The sequence below is a fragment of the Melitaea cinxia genome, chromosome 6 (genome assembly GCF_905220565.1).
Source record: "Melitaea cinxia chromosome 6, ilMelCinx1.1, whole genome shotgun sequence".
NCBI classification, from domain to species: Eukaryota; Metazoa; Arthropoda; class Insecta; order Lepidoptera; family Nymphalidae; genus Melitaea; species Melitaea cinxia.
In genome coordinates, this window is record NC_059399.1 from 1845180 (window position 1) to 1863159 (window position 17980).

Below are 17980 nucleotides of genomic sequence, written 5' to 3' on the forward strand. Positions count from 1 at the left end.
AAATTTAAAACGTTATGAATGTACTTTTTTAAATTAAATAGTAAATAAAATACTGCTAGTGAAGTTGCCTTTATAACATGATTAATTTGTCCATGCAAAGAGTTCGCTTATGTATATATATATTAACTATTAAATAAATCAATTTGAATTTCGAATATCCCTTAAATCTAAAAGATGTAAGTTACTTTCTAGCTTATTTGTAACTATTTAAGACAACTAAACAATATTTTCTCGCCAGTTAATTTCAAATATATAGGTGGATAGATTGAAACAAAATGAAATTATTTCATGAGTAGGACTCCTTACTGAAAACAAAATAAATAAAAACGTAATATCGTCGGCCTACTTACCCAAGTTTGGAGTTTCTGAAAAAAAAATTTAGATTTGTTTTTTAATTAAAATTCAAATTGCATTCCAGAAGTTTTTCTGTTTAATTTGAAAACTAATAAAATAATTCTATATTTAGTATTTTTGGTTTAATTAATTATAAAAAAATGTTAAACCATTTATTTTAAAACGTAATGGCAAAAAGTTCTTTCTATGTATGAATAAGTAGGTATATGAAGCTATACATTATTCATACATAATTACATTCTACACTATAACATTAAAGTCCATTTATGAGTCTTTAGTTTATTTTGAACCAAATTCAAAAGAAGATGATTTTCTCATTTTGATTATATTATTTATTTATTTTTTGTATTTTTTACTTCATAAATATTTCATGATTGTAAATGGTGCTGGATATATTAAAGACATTTTTTTTTTCGTTTGCCAGAAAACACAATTATTACAATGCATCGATATTTAGCATATCGCGTCAGCCTGTAAAATCCCACTGCTGGGCATAGGACTCTTACCCCATGTAGGAGAAGGATCAGAGCTCAATCACCACGCTGCTCTTGTGCGGATTGGCGGATATATTCCGTACTATATAATTAACGATCGCTATCAGGTATACATGATAACAACCGGGAACGACTGCTTGACGTGCTCTCCGAGGCACGGTGGGGAGACCCACAAGGACTGCACAAACACCCAGACCACGGCAAACACAAATGTTTGTCATGTGCGTGGATCGCAACAGCAGCCACATACCAGTGCTGTGAAAAAATAATTCACATAAATGTCAAAACATTTCACAAACAAAATCTCGATTAATATACCAGCTCGAATTAAATACGGTAATAATTTAATGATATAAATAAAGAAAATGGGCATAAAATCCATTTTCTGAAATATCGAAGCAGTTAAGATTTTAACGAGAGCCGAGTATTTTCGTCTGATAAATAAGGTGCAGTCTAAAATTATCTTAAGATCTTGATGTGTGCACACGAGCGGCTTTCAAAGTTTTATATTGCACTAGAACATTTTTTGTTTCGCTTTTTGATGTGAAACATCTATAGGCAAGGGTAAACCTGATTGTTGGCGTGGTAATACAGGCCGTGGCGACGCACCGCTACGCTATATGATGGAATATATGTTGATATGATTTGTCGCATAATGTATGTAAAGAAAATAAATATTTATTAAATGTTTCACATCTGCCAGCCGTCACGTGATGGCTCACATTTTTTATTTTTAAATTACAAGTTAAGTCTTACAAGAGTAAGACGCTTAGTGAAGTTAGATGTATATATGTATATAAAAGTAGTATGATTTTTTCTACACATATATATGTAATGACTAGTTAGTGATATTCAGCTTGTTTTCTATTGGTTGAATACTACATGAGTGTCGTAAGAGGCGACTAAGGGATAACACAGTTCCACTACCACCTTGGAACTTAAAAAGCCGACCGATGGCGGGACAACCATCCAACTGCTGGCTTTGAAATACACAGGCTAAGACGGGTAGGAGCGTCCTCGGTGAGACAGAGCCAGCCCTGCGGTCAGCAACCCGCCTGGCGCCGCCGCCTGGCGCCGCCGCGTGGTGACTATCGGCAACACACATGAGTTCACGCCATTTTTGGCGCGAACTTGTGGAAGCCAGGATGTCCAGCAGTGGACTGCCATAGGCTGCGGTGATATGATCATGATGATGATGAATACTACATATGTTAATGACTTCCTTTAGCACAAATGAAATAACTTTTTGCTTCGTAGATGATAGCTCAGTCGATATAATAATATTTTGTGATCTTCTATTCTATTTGTTTATTTTTTTCTGTATGTGTAAATCTTGCGTATATGTTTATAATCCATAACGAGTTTAATTTTTGCATACCTTACAAACTCTTTACAAAACGTTGATCCTTTGACAGTAATTTTTTGTAATAATTTCTTATTCATATATTACGCGATCGTCTTGCCTTAAGCATGTATGAATCCTTTTCTGTCACTTAAGACACAATTATAATTTATACTTACTGTGCATAATTATGCCTTATGTAATTCCTTGTGTACATTATGCGACTGTCTTGTCTTATGTGTGTGTACCTTTCTGCCTCTCGAACAAGGTGATACAATAACAATAATTCCGAAAGAGGCTATTAAAGCCGTTGTCTCATTAACGCGAATAGCGACAACACAAAGTGCTTAAAATATCAACCGATCGTTACGTTTAAGGAGATTTAATTTGACGATTTATTTGTTTTCATCATTAGCAGTAGCTTACTGATGTAGCCTTAGATTAAATATCATTGATGGATATTTTTGTTTCAAGATAATATTTAAATATTGTTATTGTTTCTCATAAGTATTTTAAATACCCTTTTTAAATAAATTAATAAACACACTTCAATGTGTATTTTAACAGTATTTTTTTAATGATGATCATAATGTATGTAAAAGTTTATGGAATAAAAAAAAATTAAATCCATAATAAAAATTAAAACTTGGTATTTGTACCAACGTATAATTCCTATATTATTTAAAACTTAACCTTAATAACTTCACGTACATACAAGTCACCTATAAATTGATATAAAGTAAAGATTCCATAAAAAAAAACAACAAGTTACCACTTAAAAGTATCTCCCCAATTTCCACTCCATTAAACGACGTCCATCACTCACAAGATATGCCACATCCATAAACTTTAGTCTATGCCATTCAAATCGACCCCGAACTGTTGATTGACGTTTTTAATTAACAAACACCATTTCATTCTGTGCGTACTTAAATTTCTTTAAATGTTCTCGCCGAATGATCGATAGTTGACGAAGATCGAGAAACTCGTAATGAGTGTGTGCGTGTGTGTGCGTGTAATAAGGTTCTTTCCAAAAATGCAGCGTAATTTATTTTACCAGCAAACTGATTAAGTATCGAGTAATTGATGTTTTTTTTTCGATTTCGTCTTTGGCGGTTTTTGAATTAAAAGACTTTTTTAAATTATTTGTGGATTTTTCGAAAGACGCAACACTTCGTCTTTTTAAGCCGGTTAAAATTTCGCTTTTTTTTGTCATTCCAACTCAGAAACGTTTTTGGGCTCCTGCACAACACTTTGCTGAAGATCATGACACGATCAAATAGTTTACGATTCTATAAAGGACATACAGACAAACATTAATTTTTATATATATGTATAGAAAAGAAGAAAATCGAATATGGAAAACAACGCGATGGGCCAACTGTTTACTCGATAAAATGTATTTAAATAATTTGAGTTTGAAATTTCCGTTTCAACAAAATTAGATTTATTCAAAGTATTATTACAAAGCTTGTTGCGAGTATCATGTCATTTTATGTCGTAAACTTTTGACATTATCATTCAACACAACATATAAAGTAAATGACATAAAACTGATTTAGATATATCTGTCTGACTATATAACTAAATTGAACGTAAATTGACCTGATGGCGCAATTGACACTAATCCTACCTTTTGCTCGAATATCGTTCGTTCTGATTCCGTATTTGCTTGTAATTAAAAACATATTGGTACTTCTAACTATATTTTAATTTGTATTTATTGATTTAAAGGCGTAAATATTCCCCTGTTCTACCTTAGTTAACTGGGGTAGAATACAGCAGGAAATTTCCTACTCAAAATATGGAGCAGCCCGAATTAGGTTCTACCCCATGTAGGTCAAGATCATCTTTGACCTTTCAGAAGATCAGAGTTAAATAATACTGTATACAAGCAGTGTTGTGTTCCTGTTCGTAAATAAGGTAAGCAAAGCTCCTGGGGGGAATTGGGGATAGGGTCGGGAACGCGCTTGCGATGCTTCTGGTGTTGCAGACGTTTATAAGCTACGGTAATCGTTACCATCAGGTGAACCATACGCTTGTTTGCTGACCTAGTCATATATATATTTCTATCGTTTGGCTTTTATCTAAAAACTGACTCAAACCTTAAATTAATAACTGAAAACGTAATACAAAATGAAATACACATAAAAGTACTAATTTAATTACTAAGTTTAATGATTATTTCTGATATCTCAAATTTTATCTAATCTTCATGATCATTAATAAAAATTTAATTTACCAGAATTATATATAAAATTGGGATTTTTTAACGAAATAAATTACAATCAACTTGTAATAAAAGTCATGGCGTTGCTTGGATTTTCAATTAAATAAAATATTGATTTACGAAATGGACTTTTAAGTAAGTAATAAAGATGTCGGCACGTTTTAACGAGAATCTTACAGTTTACGTTAAGGTTCCGTGTAGTTAATGGTAAAAAATATCACAGGTCTTACAAATATTGCTTTGAATTTTTATAATGATGTCTACTTCAAAAGAAAAGAAAAAAAGAAACACATTTATTCGGGACATCACACAAATCGCAGGCAGTTTTTACTCATAACGATAAATACAATTAAATAGAAACAATGATAAATAATAAGCAAACACAATTAATTAGAAAAAAAACTAAGTTAAAAAAAATTACAAAAACAATATCATCGAAAAAAAAGGTTTGTGGTTCAAATTAATTCTCGATCGATAATTCTAGTATTGTTAAAAATGGACCTCGTTGATATGTAGGATTTTAAATTTATTAGAAGAGGTGCTTTTAGGTACATAATACACATAAATAATAGTATTGATTTTTACAGAGTCTACAAATAACCATTAAATCTAAACGAAAGCTAGCTGTTCAGCGTCTGATGCATTTATCTAAATCCTGCAATTTTTGGTAAGATTGGTGACTGTACAGTCTGAAAATATTTTGTGATACACACATTTTTAATCGATGACTCCAGTTCCTTTAAGACTGGACGTAGTCGCTATGTGTACCATCGACTTACATAACTTGACTATTTTTCCTAAACGATTTTCATCTAATAAATTTAGTACTAATTTAACGAGTCTTATCAACGCTGTTCGTATTTAGATAAACACTGACAGTGTATTTAATTATTTATTTGTTAATTTAAGATTGTAAAATTTACAAATTAATTCATCATTACAGCCTATATAGTCCACTGCTGGGCATAAGCCTCCACAAGTTTACGCCAAAAATAACTTGAACTCATGTGTTTTGCCCATAGTCACCACGCTGGGCAGGCGGGTTGGTGACCGCAGGACTGGCTTAGTCGCACCGAAGACGCTGCTGCCCGTCTTCGGCCTGTGTATTTCAAAGCCAGCAGTTGGATGGTTATCCCGCCACCGGTCGGCTTTTTAAGTTCCAAGGTCGTAGCGGAACTGTGTTATCCCTTAGTCGCCTCTTACGACACCTACGTGAAGAGAGGGGGTGGCTATATTATTTAGTACCGTAGCTACACAGTACAAACACACAAATGACTAATTTTATAATTGACAGTGTTTTTTTTTTAAATAGTAACTGCAGAATTTCTTACCTATTTTTATTCTTCTCTACAGAATATACAATCTGAATGTAAAAAAATAACTATAAATAATTAATTCCAAACAAGCCATAATTTTAACTTGTAAAATAACAAGTCAAAAGTGCCTTTGAAGCCTACTCCAACAAAATACTTTTAGTTTTAGTAAAATTTTTGTTAAACTATTTAAGACAAGCCCGAATAAGAAAAAATCTTTATCAAGGCAAATCATTTGTCTCGGATAAGTAAGTCGTCAAGTTTTGTCTTCAAGGTATTTATCCATTTGTTTTATTGAATAGCCGAATACTACCTAAACCATTGTTGAAACGACACCATTAAGTACTATTCTGACTTCAAATCTGATAGAGGAAAATAAAGCTGGAAAAATGTTGTGGTAATATAGAGAAGATCGTGGTTAGAATTTCAAGTTTGAGGAAATTATTTGAAATATTGTTACCTACATTAAGGTGTTAAATGTCCAGCCCAGAGAAAGATCGATAAAACCTAAACAAGCACGTTACGCTCAAAAGTTTGGAAAGTAAACTGAAATAGATAATTAATTCTCTGACTACAATCATAATTAAATCAAAGCAAGGATAAATACTGACGCTGGTTTTTGTATGACATAACTAGCTGAGCCCGCGACTTCGTCCGCATGGAATTTAACAAAAAAGTTTTTTAGTTCGCAGAGTTATAAAATAAATAAATTTCTAAAGTAAAAGTAGCCTAAATTACTCCTTATTACATCAGCTATCAGCCAGTGAAAGTCCCGTCAAAATCAGCTCAGTAGTTTTAGAGATTAGCCGGAACAAACAGACTGATAGACAGAGACAAAAATTTTAGTTTTTCACTTACGCTTCAGCCTGTAATATCCCACTACTGGGCATAGGCCTCTTTCCCCATGTAGGAGAAGGATCAGAGCTTAATCCACCACGCTGTTTCAATGCGGGTTCGCGGATGTATTCCCTACTATGAGTAACGATCGCTATCAGGTGTACATGATAAAAACCGGGACCGACGGCTTAACGTGCTCTCCGAGGCACGGTGGGGAGACCCACAAGGACTGCACAAGTAGTTTTTCACATTGGACCCTAAATACTTGTTTTAATAACGGTCGTTTGTGAATATCGTGGTTTGTTTGGAATGTTCCAGATCCTTTAAATATTTTGAGACTAGCAGGGTTTAACTACGGCCTTTGTTCAACGCTAAGGCCGTTTATCTAAAATTTAAATTTTAAATTTCGAAAGCCTAGGACAGTTTTCACTGACGGTTACGGTGCTATTATTTATTTTTTGTGGCATTTGTTCTATCCATTTTTAATGAACTTGCATGTTGTTGCTTTTAGAAATATTCGTACAGTTAATTATTTTAGACTATTTCAAATTTGCCAAATAAAGGTTTTTTCCACGTTTACATTTAAAAAAAAAACCTTTCGTTCCGTTATTGTTTCAATTTGGTATAAAAACATTTTTCTAAATTGATTAACAAGTAGCAAAAAATTGGCGACTGCACATAATATTGATACTGCTGAACTAAACATAGAACTTCAAACAACTTCCTCTTTTCTAAAATTTGGTTAAAAATCTATAGTATCAGCAAAAGATTGATTTTTCCACATAACTATATGAAATCACGGAAAGCACCAAGTGTACCAGTAATTAATTTTACCTACTCCATTAATATATAGCTGAGGATGTAAGCTTTAATAAGCTTGACAATAAATACACATTTATTTATTTTTCAAATGTGTTTGGAATTTTTACCAAAACCATTCCAACCTTCGATCATGATTTTTTTTATATATAAATAACTAGGTCAGCTAACAATCGTACGGCTCATCCGATGGTAAGCGATTACCGTAGCTTTTTTATAGAGGTCTGTAACAGCAGAAGCATCACAAGCGCGTTGCCGAGCCCATCCCCAATTCCCCCCAGAAAACAACACAATACTGCTTAAAAACAGTATTATTTAGCTGTGATATTCGTTAAGGTCGAGGTAGTAGCCCCAGTGGGCTGCTCCATATTTTTAGCAGGAAATTTCCTGCTGTGCCCTATCCCAGTTTGTTTTACCCACACGCATGTCTAGACTAAAGACACGACAAAGCTTAATTTTTTTTTTTATGTCACCAGATTGGCAAACAAGCGTACGGCTCACTTGATGGTAAGCGATTACCATAGCTTATAGACGCCTGCAACACCAGAAGCATCGCAAGCGCATTACCGACCCAATCCCCAATCCCCCCAGGAGCTCTGGTCACCTTACTCACCAACAGGAACACAATACTGCTTGAAAACGGTATTATTTTGCTGTGATCTTCTGTAAGGTCGAAGTACTACCCCAGTCGGGCTGCTCCATATTTTGAGCAGGAAATTCCTGCCGTGCCCTACCTCAGTTAAAGTTTAAAGTTTAAAATAAATCGAAGATAGCCAGTAACGAACGTAAATGTTATACATATAATTTTAATGCATCCGACAAATAGTAATCGTATTCATGGCCGTGTCATATGCTAATAAACTTACGGACGGAAGGTCGAAGACTGTTTATTCAAATCAAGCTAACCCATATCTCACCTCGGATACCGCTTGTATTATTTTAATTCTCTCATCCATATTTAGTGCACGGTAACGCGTGACTCACGATATGAGTTATCATTGTAATTATTTTTACTTTCCTTTTAACGAGTATAAGTTTTTTAATTCGTATTTTTAATCAAGGATGTCACAATCCATACTTATTTATACTAGTAGTCGTCTTGAGGGCGAAATTCAACCATAATAAAAAATTTAAATTAAAGAAAACCAAAAAAATAATGGAAATAAAGAATCTTTTTTTTTTTAAATTGTTCAGTTTGACTACAGACTTAGACAATCAACAATAGAATATATTATAATACACGGGCCGAAGACGGGCAGCAGCGTCTTCGGTGCGACAAAGCTAGCCCTGCGGTCACCAATCCGCCTGCCCAGCGTGGTGACTATGGGCAACACACATGAGTTCACGTCATTTTTGGCGCGAACTTATGGAGGCAGATGTAGACTGCAATAGGCGGAAATGATGATGATATACAAATAATAATAATACACATAACATCGTTAACCGAAGCTGTATTGTTATATTTTTAATTCGTATTTTTTTTTATCACATAATGTTTATATTTGACTGATTTTTTTTCTCTTTGATAGTAAATTCATTTTGTATCTTGTTAATTATTTTAAAATTTCGACTTCTTAAATACACATATGTTTATTATTGTTAGTGGAAACTTTATTGATGTTTTTTGCCAGAAATTTATTTCTATGTGACGTTGTTTGTTTCGCCAATAAATAAAATAAAAAACTAAAATAAAAAGTGATTTTTCATTTAATACTCTAAATTTCTTACTGCCCAATTATAATACCACCATTTAAAATACGGTTCGATCTTCAAACCACTATTTTAAACTACATCAATATTTTATTCTTTCAGATGATACAAACGAGATAAGGTTCGATGCATTCGTCTTTAGAATCGTCCTATTATTTCTGAAGACCGAAGCATCGTTATTCCTTTTAGATATCGTTCCTGTAATAAATTAGATTAGTAATGTACTGTATTTTTATTGTACTTAAGGCCTTACTTTTTATCTTTTTGAAATATAATTTAGTTTTTTTTTGTAGGCTATAACCAAAATGAACGAAAAATGTACCGATACAAAAAAAAAATAGAATATTTCAACAAAACAATACTATCAGCGTCGGGCCACATCCTAGCCTATTAGCTAGTCACAGGATTTTCAATCTGTAGTCTTAAATAAACAATCGCCTGTAGGATAAGGAGCATGATATATGTATAGTATAAATCATGGGGCATCTTAGTGCCTATGGATGTTAAATTTAAATAAAATATATATGGTTATAACTTTGACAAGAAGAATAACATTTAGTGCAGTTATTAATTGCATAAAATCAAAATCAAAATCAAAAATAGCTTCATTCAAAAAGGCTTCAAGAGCATTTTCGAATCGTCATTTTACAAATTAAAACTTTAAAAATAAATTATTATTTTTGTAAAAGTGAAGCTACCACCGATTCGGAATGTAGATTCTGCAGAGAAGAATCGGCAAGAAACTCCTCAGCTACTCTTTTGAAAATAATATATAAACTGTGTTTTAGTACAAAATTAGAAACATGTTGCATGAAATACAACGTCACTAAGTCCACACTTCTTAATATGTTTTTATATTTTACTCTTAGTATTTAAATATAATTTTGTACATAATTACACACATCTTAATATATATAAATCTCGTGTCACAATGTTTGTCCTCAATGGACTCCTAAACCACTTAACCGATTATAATAAAATTCGCACACCATGTGTAGTTCGATCCAACTTGAAAGATAGGCTATATTTTGTTTCGCTACATATAATTATAATATTCAAGAAAAAAAATAAGGCGGTACGAAGTTCGCCAGGTCAGCTAGTATACTGTATATCTCTTATGACTTAACATAGTTTCCATTGATTGAATGATTTTGTGCTCAAAGAATCTCAACTGTGATTCAACAGCAAAATGCTGAAAGCATTCTATCCCAATTCCTACATGACATGATTTATACCGTAATACTTGTAAATAAATTCCATTTTATGTTTACCCTTGTAAATATTCATCATAACTTTACATTTATTATAATTATCCTATTTCATATCTGTAAATCAAAGTGGCGAAGCCACTGCTTGTTATAGCTTGGATATAGAGGCCCAGTAGTGGAATGTTACAGTCTGATTGCGTACCAAGCCTCTACTTGTCGTCAATTGTTTTACTGGACACTCACTTGTCATAGTCGGTAAAAATATACTTGAGAAGTAAGAATAAATCTAAGAACCAAATTTTTTACATCTTTCTGTTTTTTTTGTACGTTAATATAAAGCCGATCTCGAACCTTCCATCAAGGCGTGCGGTAGCTCATTAATTTTTAAATAATTGGCTACGCTTCATAATCGGCACTTCAACGCCCAAAAGCTATCAGTACGGAACGAAGCGATCTTTTTGCCATAAAGCAGTCTTCGCTCAAAGATGCCGAACGGCAAAAAAAAATGGCAAAAAAGAAACAAACGTGGTAACCCAGTACACATTGTCAATTATTTTATGCCACGCCCATTTTAAAATGTATTGTTAACTGTGGGTGGGTAAAGCTTTAAAATGATATTTCGAAATTTAATTACGGTTATGGTTTTTTTGAGATAGATTCATATTAAAAATTAAAAAAAAATGTCTGCGAAACATACTCTCACATATGAAGGATATCTTAACGGTATAATGTTTCATAATTCATATTTAAATAGATGTCCTAATTCAAATAGCTTCAATTCTGTTGTTATTTCGTCGACGTTTTTTTTTTTTCATTTAATCGGCATGTCAATAATAATAATAATAATAATAATAATAATAAAAGAAACAACAAAAAAAACATAAAATGAAAGATGTACACAGGCGGTCTTATCGCTGAAAGAGCGATCTCTTCCAGAAAACCTTTGGGTATAGGACATGATAATAGAAACTGCCATATGTCAATTAAATTTAGAAATCTTAAATAGTATTGAATTGAAGAATCTTTTCTTTATACATTTTTAAATTCAATTCACAGCAAAATGTTTACACTTTTTAAAATAATTTTACCGAAATATGCAGAATTTCTTACAATACTTTTTATACAATGCTCAGCGCAAGTATAATAAATAGCTATATAGCATTTTTTAATATCCATGCTTATATCACTTTAAAGTGTTAAACATCACTGGATTTGTAGTTCAATTTATTAACAGTAATAAAATTTAAAATTCGAAAAAAAGACGATTATAGCTGCTCGGTTTTAACAAATTAAATCGGAACTGAATTATCCAATGTCAATACTAATTACATCAATAGAAAACTACATCTTCCATAACATCACCCTTATAATATAAATTAGTGAACCGTTTATAAATACGCGACTAAAACCACAAGGGACCAATACTATGAAAGACAAACATCTCCTAATCCCTATCAACATAATCTATAATAGGACAATGAAACTATTCCAATAACATCGAAGATAATTCAAACTGCAACTATAACCAAAGTTATCATATAATTCAACACCGTCCCTAACTCATTAACACATTTAACATACGTTAAGATGTAATTTTGGAACGTTTATTAGTATTGTCCTATTCAAATATTCCTTGATTTGATTTGATAGAACTGATTTTGTAAGTGAATTCTAATGATTTGTATGTATTCCTATGATGTTAAACATTAGCTTCTTAAATACTTTGTTGCCTGTTAGACATTTCTAGAAGTACATTCATGTTGTCCAACGGAAGTTACTAGTGTCTACTTGGAAACAAATACGTCAAAACACGTTCAAACCTCTTTTTTCGCATTGGAACAGTGTGATGGATTAAGCTGTAATCCTTCTCCTACATGGGAAAAGAGGTCTACAGCAGTCGGATATTAAAGGCTGAAGCGATTATGGTTCAATCCGATATATCAATAAGTAAATTTCTTATGTCATATAAATACAGTTTTATTCATTATCGATTATTTAAAACTAACAATAATTAACGCGCTTTTGTTTCTTATGTAAAGAAAATAATAAACGCTAAAACTTGACTTGAAAGTTTATTATACATTATATCTGTCAGATCTCGGTTGAGCAGCACATTGTTTTTAAAAAAAAAGTAAACCCAATAGTCAGAAGTTCAGAACCTTGTACGCAATAACATACATCAAAATATCTTTACTGATAATTTTATTTTTAAAAGCTATCGATGTTATAAACCATTAATTAGTTTCAATTTTATTATTTATTTATATTAAGTGCACAAATAGTTTAACTATTCATAGTTAAACAAGCAACGTTTCAATAAGCGGGTACACATCCGTCACGTACTTCACGATCTTGGTGGTCATAAACATAGAATAATCTAACAGACGTAGCACATGAAAGAGCGGTTTTATATTCGTAAAACGGCTTCGTATTAAGCTTAGATAATATATAAAATTCTCCTCTCGCGTTGTTTGTAGTTAAACTCCTCCGAAACGGCTTGACCGATTCTTATGAAATTTTGTGTGCATATCGGGTAGGTCTGAGAGTCGAACAACATCTATTTTTCATACCCCTAAGTTGTAGGGGGGGGGGGGTTAAGGGTGTTAATAAGATATATGCAAAAAAACGTTTGCGGGGTTAGCTAGTCTATCTATAATCTATAATCTATAATATATATAAACGCGAAAGGTCACTCACTCATCACGAAATCTCCGAAACTATAACACCTGTAAACTTGAAATTTGGCAGGTAGGCTCCTTATAGGACGTAGACATCCGCTAAGAACGGATTTTACGAAACTCGACCCCTAAGGGGGTAAAACGGGGGTTGGAAGTTTGTATGAAAGTCCTATGTTTTTGAAGTAAGAGACTTGAAATTTAAAATGTAAGCTCTATGTATGGTTAGAAGGTGTCCAAATAATGTATCTTTAGAAATCAACTCCCTTTTGGGGTTAAAACGGGGGATGGTAGGTTGACTCATTCATCACGAAATGTCCGAAAATATAACAATTAAAACTTGAAATTTGGCAGGTAGGCTCTTTATAAGACTTAGACATCCGCTAAGAATGGATTTTACGATACTCGACCCCTAAGGGGGTAAAACGGGGGTTGAAAGTTTGTATGAAAGTCCTATGTTTTTGAAGTAAGAGACTTGAAATTTAAAATGTAAGCTCTATGGATGGTGAAAAGGTGTCCAAATAATATATCTTTAGAAATCAACCCCCTTTTGTAGTTAAAACGGGGGGATAGTAGGGTGACTCACTGATCACGAAATATCCGAAAATATAACAATTAAAACTTGAAATTTGGCAGGTAGGCTCTTTATAAGACTTAGACATCCGCTAAGAATAGATTTTACGATACTCGACCCCTAAGGGGGTAAAACGGGGGTTGGAAGTTTGTATGAAGGTCCTATGTTTTTGAAGTAAGAGACTTGAAATTTAAAATGTACGCCATTTAAATGGTGAGAAGGTGTCCAAATAATGTATCTTTAGAAATCAACTCCCTTTTGGGGTTAAAACGGGGGATGGTAGGTTGACTCACTCATCACGAAATCTCCGAAACTATAACAGCTACAAACTTAAAATTTGGCAGATAGGCTCCTTATAGGATGTAGACATTTGCTAAGAACGGATGTCACGAAATTCGACCCCTAAGGGGGTAAAACAGGGGTTGTAAGTTTGTATGAAAGTCCAATGTTTTTGAAGTAAGAGACATGAAATTTAAAATGTATGCTCTATAGATGGTGAAAAGGTGTCCAAATAATTTATCTTTAGAAATCAACTCCCTTTTGGGGTTAAAACGGGGGATGGTTGGTTGACTCCCTCATCACGAAATCTCCGAAACTATAACAGCTACAAACTTGAAATTTGGCAGATAGGTTCCTTATCGGACGTAGACATCCGCTAAGAATTGATTTTACGAAAATCGATCCCTAAGGGGATAAAACGGGGGTCGAAATTTTGTATGAAAGTCTTATGTTTTTGAAGTAAGAGACTTGAAATTTAAAATATATACTCTATATGTGGTGAGGAGGTGTCCAAATAATGCATCGTAATCTGTATATATGAAAGATAAAGGTCACTAACTCACTTATCACGAGAACTCAAAAACCGCTGGATGGTCTATCCATCCCGGTTGGACAAAGATAAAATTTGGCAGGGAGGTAGATTATAGTTAGCAGACGTCCGCTAAGAACGGATTTTACGATGTTCCACCGCTAAGGGGGTTTAATTGGTGTTGATAGTTTGTATGAAATATATACAGCCTGTAAATAAAACTAAAAATGTGGTGTATAGAGAGGTTTTATAAAAGTAACTATTAAATGATACTTAATTGTGCCTTTTAAAAAGTTACTCAGTTTGATAAGCATTTCAAGTGACTGAAATAAAAAAATAATTTGCGTTAAACATCTTAATAGTAATGCATATCTTCATAACCACGCGGATGTAGTCGCGGGCAACAGTTAGTGTATTATAAAACAAAGTTCCCAAAAGTGTATGTGATCGATTTCCTCAAAATCTACTGAACGGATTTTCATGCGGTTTCACCATTGGAGAGAGGGCTAATAGGAAGGTTTACGGAACCGCTAAGCCGATTTTGATGAGAGTTTCACTGGAAGTTTTCCGGGAAAACTTTGTGACACACTAATTTCAACGCGGGCGAAGCCGCGGCCACAGCTAGTAATATTATAAAAATGTCTTATATTATAAAAATGACGCCGCGTTGGCCTAACGGTCACAGCACTAGTTTGTGGCTGAATAAATAATAATTATTGTGGGCTCGATCCCCGCACATGACAGACATTTGTATTGGCCATAAAGATGTTTGCCGTAGTCTGGGTGTTTGTGCAGTCCTTGTGGGTCTTCCCACCGTGCGTTTGAGAGCACGTTAAGCCGTGTCGGTCCCGGTTGTTATCATGTACACCTGATAAAGTTCGTTACTCATATTAGGGAATATATCCGCCAACCAGCATTGGAGCAGCGAGGTGGATTAAGCTCTGGTTCTTTTCCTACATGGGGAAAAGGGCCTATTCCCAGCAGTCGAATATTACAGGCTAAAGCGTAGCGTATAAAACTGTCATAATCAAAATTGCTAATTAATAGTTCTATGTCATATTTATTTCCTTACTCTATGCTACAAAGCGGCGACGTTTGATGTGAGACCGGCGCGTGCGCACGGAAACCCATTACTCGCATCACTGGTTTCATTTCATTATGATTCCAAATACGTTACGGAATAGTGTGTTTTTAAACAATTTTTGAATACAACAATAGTTTAGACCATTAAAGCTCATTTGAATTTAAATTTTAATGTTAAATAAACCAAGCAGCTTCTTTGGAAATTGTAGGTGATTTAAAGCACAATTGTAAATAGTTACTGTAGTGTACTGTGTGGCCACGGTACTAAAGAATATAGCCACCGCCTCTCTTCCCGTGGTGGTGGGTGGGTGGTTCTCGATCGTAAGAGGCGACTAAGAGATAACACAGTTCCGCTACCACCTTGGAACTAAAAAAGCCGACCGGTGGCGGGATAACCATCCAACTGTTGGCTTTGAAATACACAGGCCGAAGACAGGCAGCAGCGTCTTCGGTGCGACAAAGCCAGCCCTGCGGTCACCAACCCGCCTGCCCAGCGTGGTGACTATGGGCAAAACACACGAGTTCACGTTATTTTTGGCGTAAACTTGTGGAGGTCTATGTCCAGCAGTAGACTGTATGATAATGTAATGATGTAAATAGTTGATTTTGATATAATAGCTAAAAAATTAATTTAATTACGTACTAAAATATGAATGTCTAACATACGGAGCCGAGACGTGAACCGTCAGTGTGAAGGGACTGGTCAACAAGCTTAAGGTGCTGACTGACCGTGTCGGAGACGCGGATTCGATCCCCGCTGGAGCAGTCAATTTTTGATATGATATTCAAAAATGTTTCGAATTCCTAATGTGTGGGTGTGTTAACAGAAAAATAAAATCGTACATATTATCTAACATCATTTACAAAATTGAATTGATTAAAAAAGACATTTTCAATTATTAGAACAAGGATATCAAAATCATTAAACAAAACAAAGGGCTCGAACTTAATTAATTAATTAATCCATAGTTCAATTAACAATGATCTTTCACGCCCTGTTCCAATGAGACAACATGATCCAGCATTTAACTTTCAAACAGTACTTAATTGTTCAGACAAATAGATTATATGCGGGTATAGCTTTAAAAAGAATTATTTTTTTAATATTTTTAGCATACACGTTTCTGTCGCTAGGATAGGTAACTTAATGACTGACAGTAACAGCCGACAGCTATTTATATTTATGTATTTCATTATTATTATTAATATTTTCGGTAATTTTTGTCAGGCTTTGGTTGGTTTGCCTGCATTTAGGGGTCAAAACCAAGTAAATGCAGCGTGTGGTGTTAAATTATGCGTTGTGTGGAATTTCATGTTCGTCAATTTGCAAGAACTTTCTTACGATTCGACATGTATTTAAAATGGCGGCTTTTTGTAAGGTGATGTAAAGAGTTTCGTTTAATTCTAGTAATTTGATACTATGTAACAGATGGTTTGGGATAACACCTGTGGTGGAAAGAGCTAAATAGCTCTTTCCACCACATGGATTATGTATTATGTATTATACCCATTCCATCCAAGCGGATTATGTATACTTTATTTTGGTTCCAAATTCTAGCTACTTCATCCTTTAGTTCAGTATATTTGTTAATTTTTTCAAAAATTAACAAAGGGAACAGCAATATCTATCAGATAGGTTATTTTATTTAATTTATCTTAGAGCGTTATGTCCGGTCTATTGTTTATTCACAAATTCGAAGCAAGAATCGAATCTACAATCCAAAACAGAAAGTAGGTTCGCTGCTAACTGGGCTAACGAGCCAGTTGAGACTAGACTTTGTCTTGTTGGAAAATCAATCTTAAAATTAATTAAAACATCACATTAGGTTCGATTGTGAGTCAAACCTACTAACATATTGAAATAAAAATATTGAGAAAAAAGTCCGTCAAAATCCACTTAGAATAAAAAAAAAGTGTAAGGCTATATATACATAATTATAACATGTTAAGAAAAATTATGTACCTGATCTGATGTTACAATATTTTATTCCTTTAAAAAGTATTTCACAAGTTAAATTTAAATTATGTACGTAATTACTTAGGTAAATCTCCACTTTTTACATTTTTGGTTTTTTACGTCATTTCAATCTGTTTTACTAATCACAAGTTGTCATGTTTGTTTACACGTAAAATTCTTCGCTTATTATTTATATGTTTGCATAAATGACTCATTTATTGGAACTGTGACAATTTGATTGATTATCGAGCGAACGACAGCTATGCTACGATACGTCGCGTTTGTTGCATTGTTAAATGTTTGAAATACAAAGACATATATGTGATATACTGATAGTATCTTAGATAGTATATTACTCAACTGCAAAAGAAAAAAGAAAGAAAGAATATAATTATTTTGAATATCATCTCTATAGAGAATTTAAATACTTAAGAGAATCAGCACAAAACCCAACATTTACAGTTAAAATTTTTTTCAATATAATCACTACATAGTATAAAACAATTAAAGTCGCTTTCTCTGTCCCTGCACATGTATGTACGCTTAAATCTTTAAAAATACGCAACAGATTTTGAT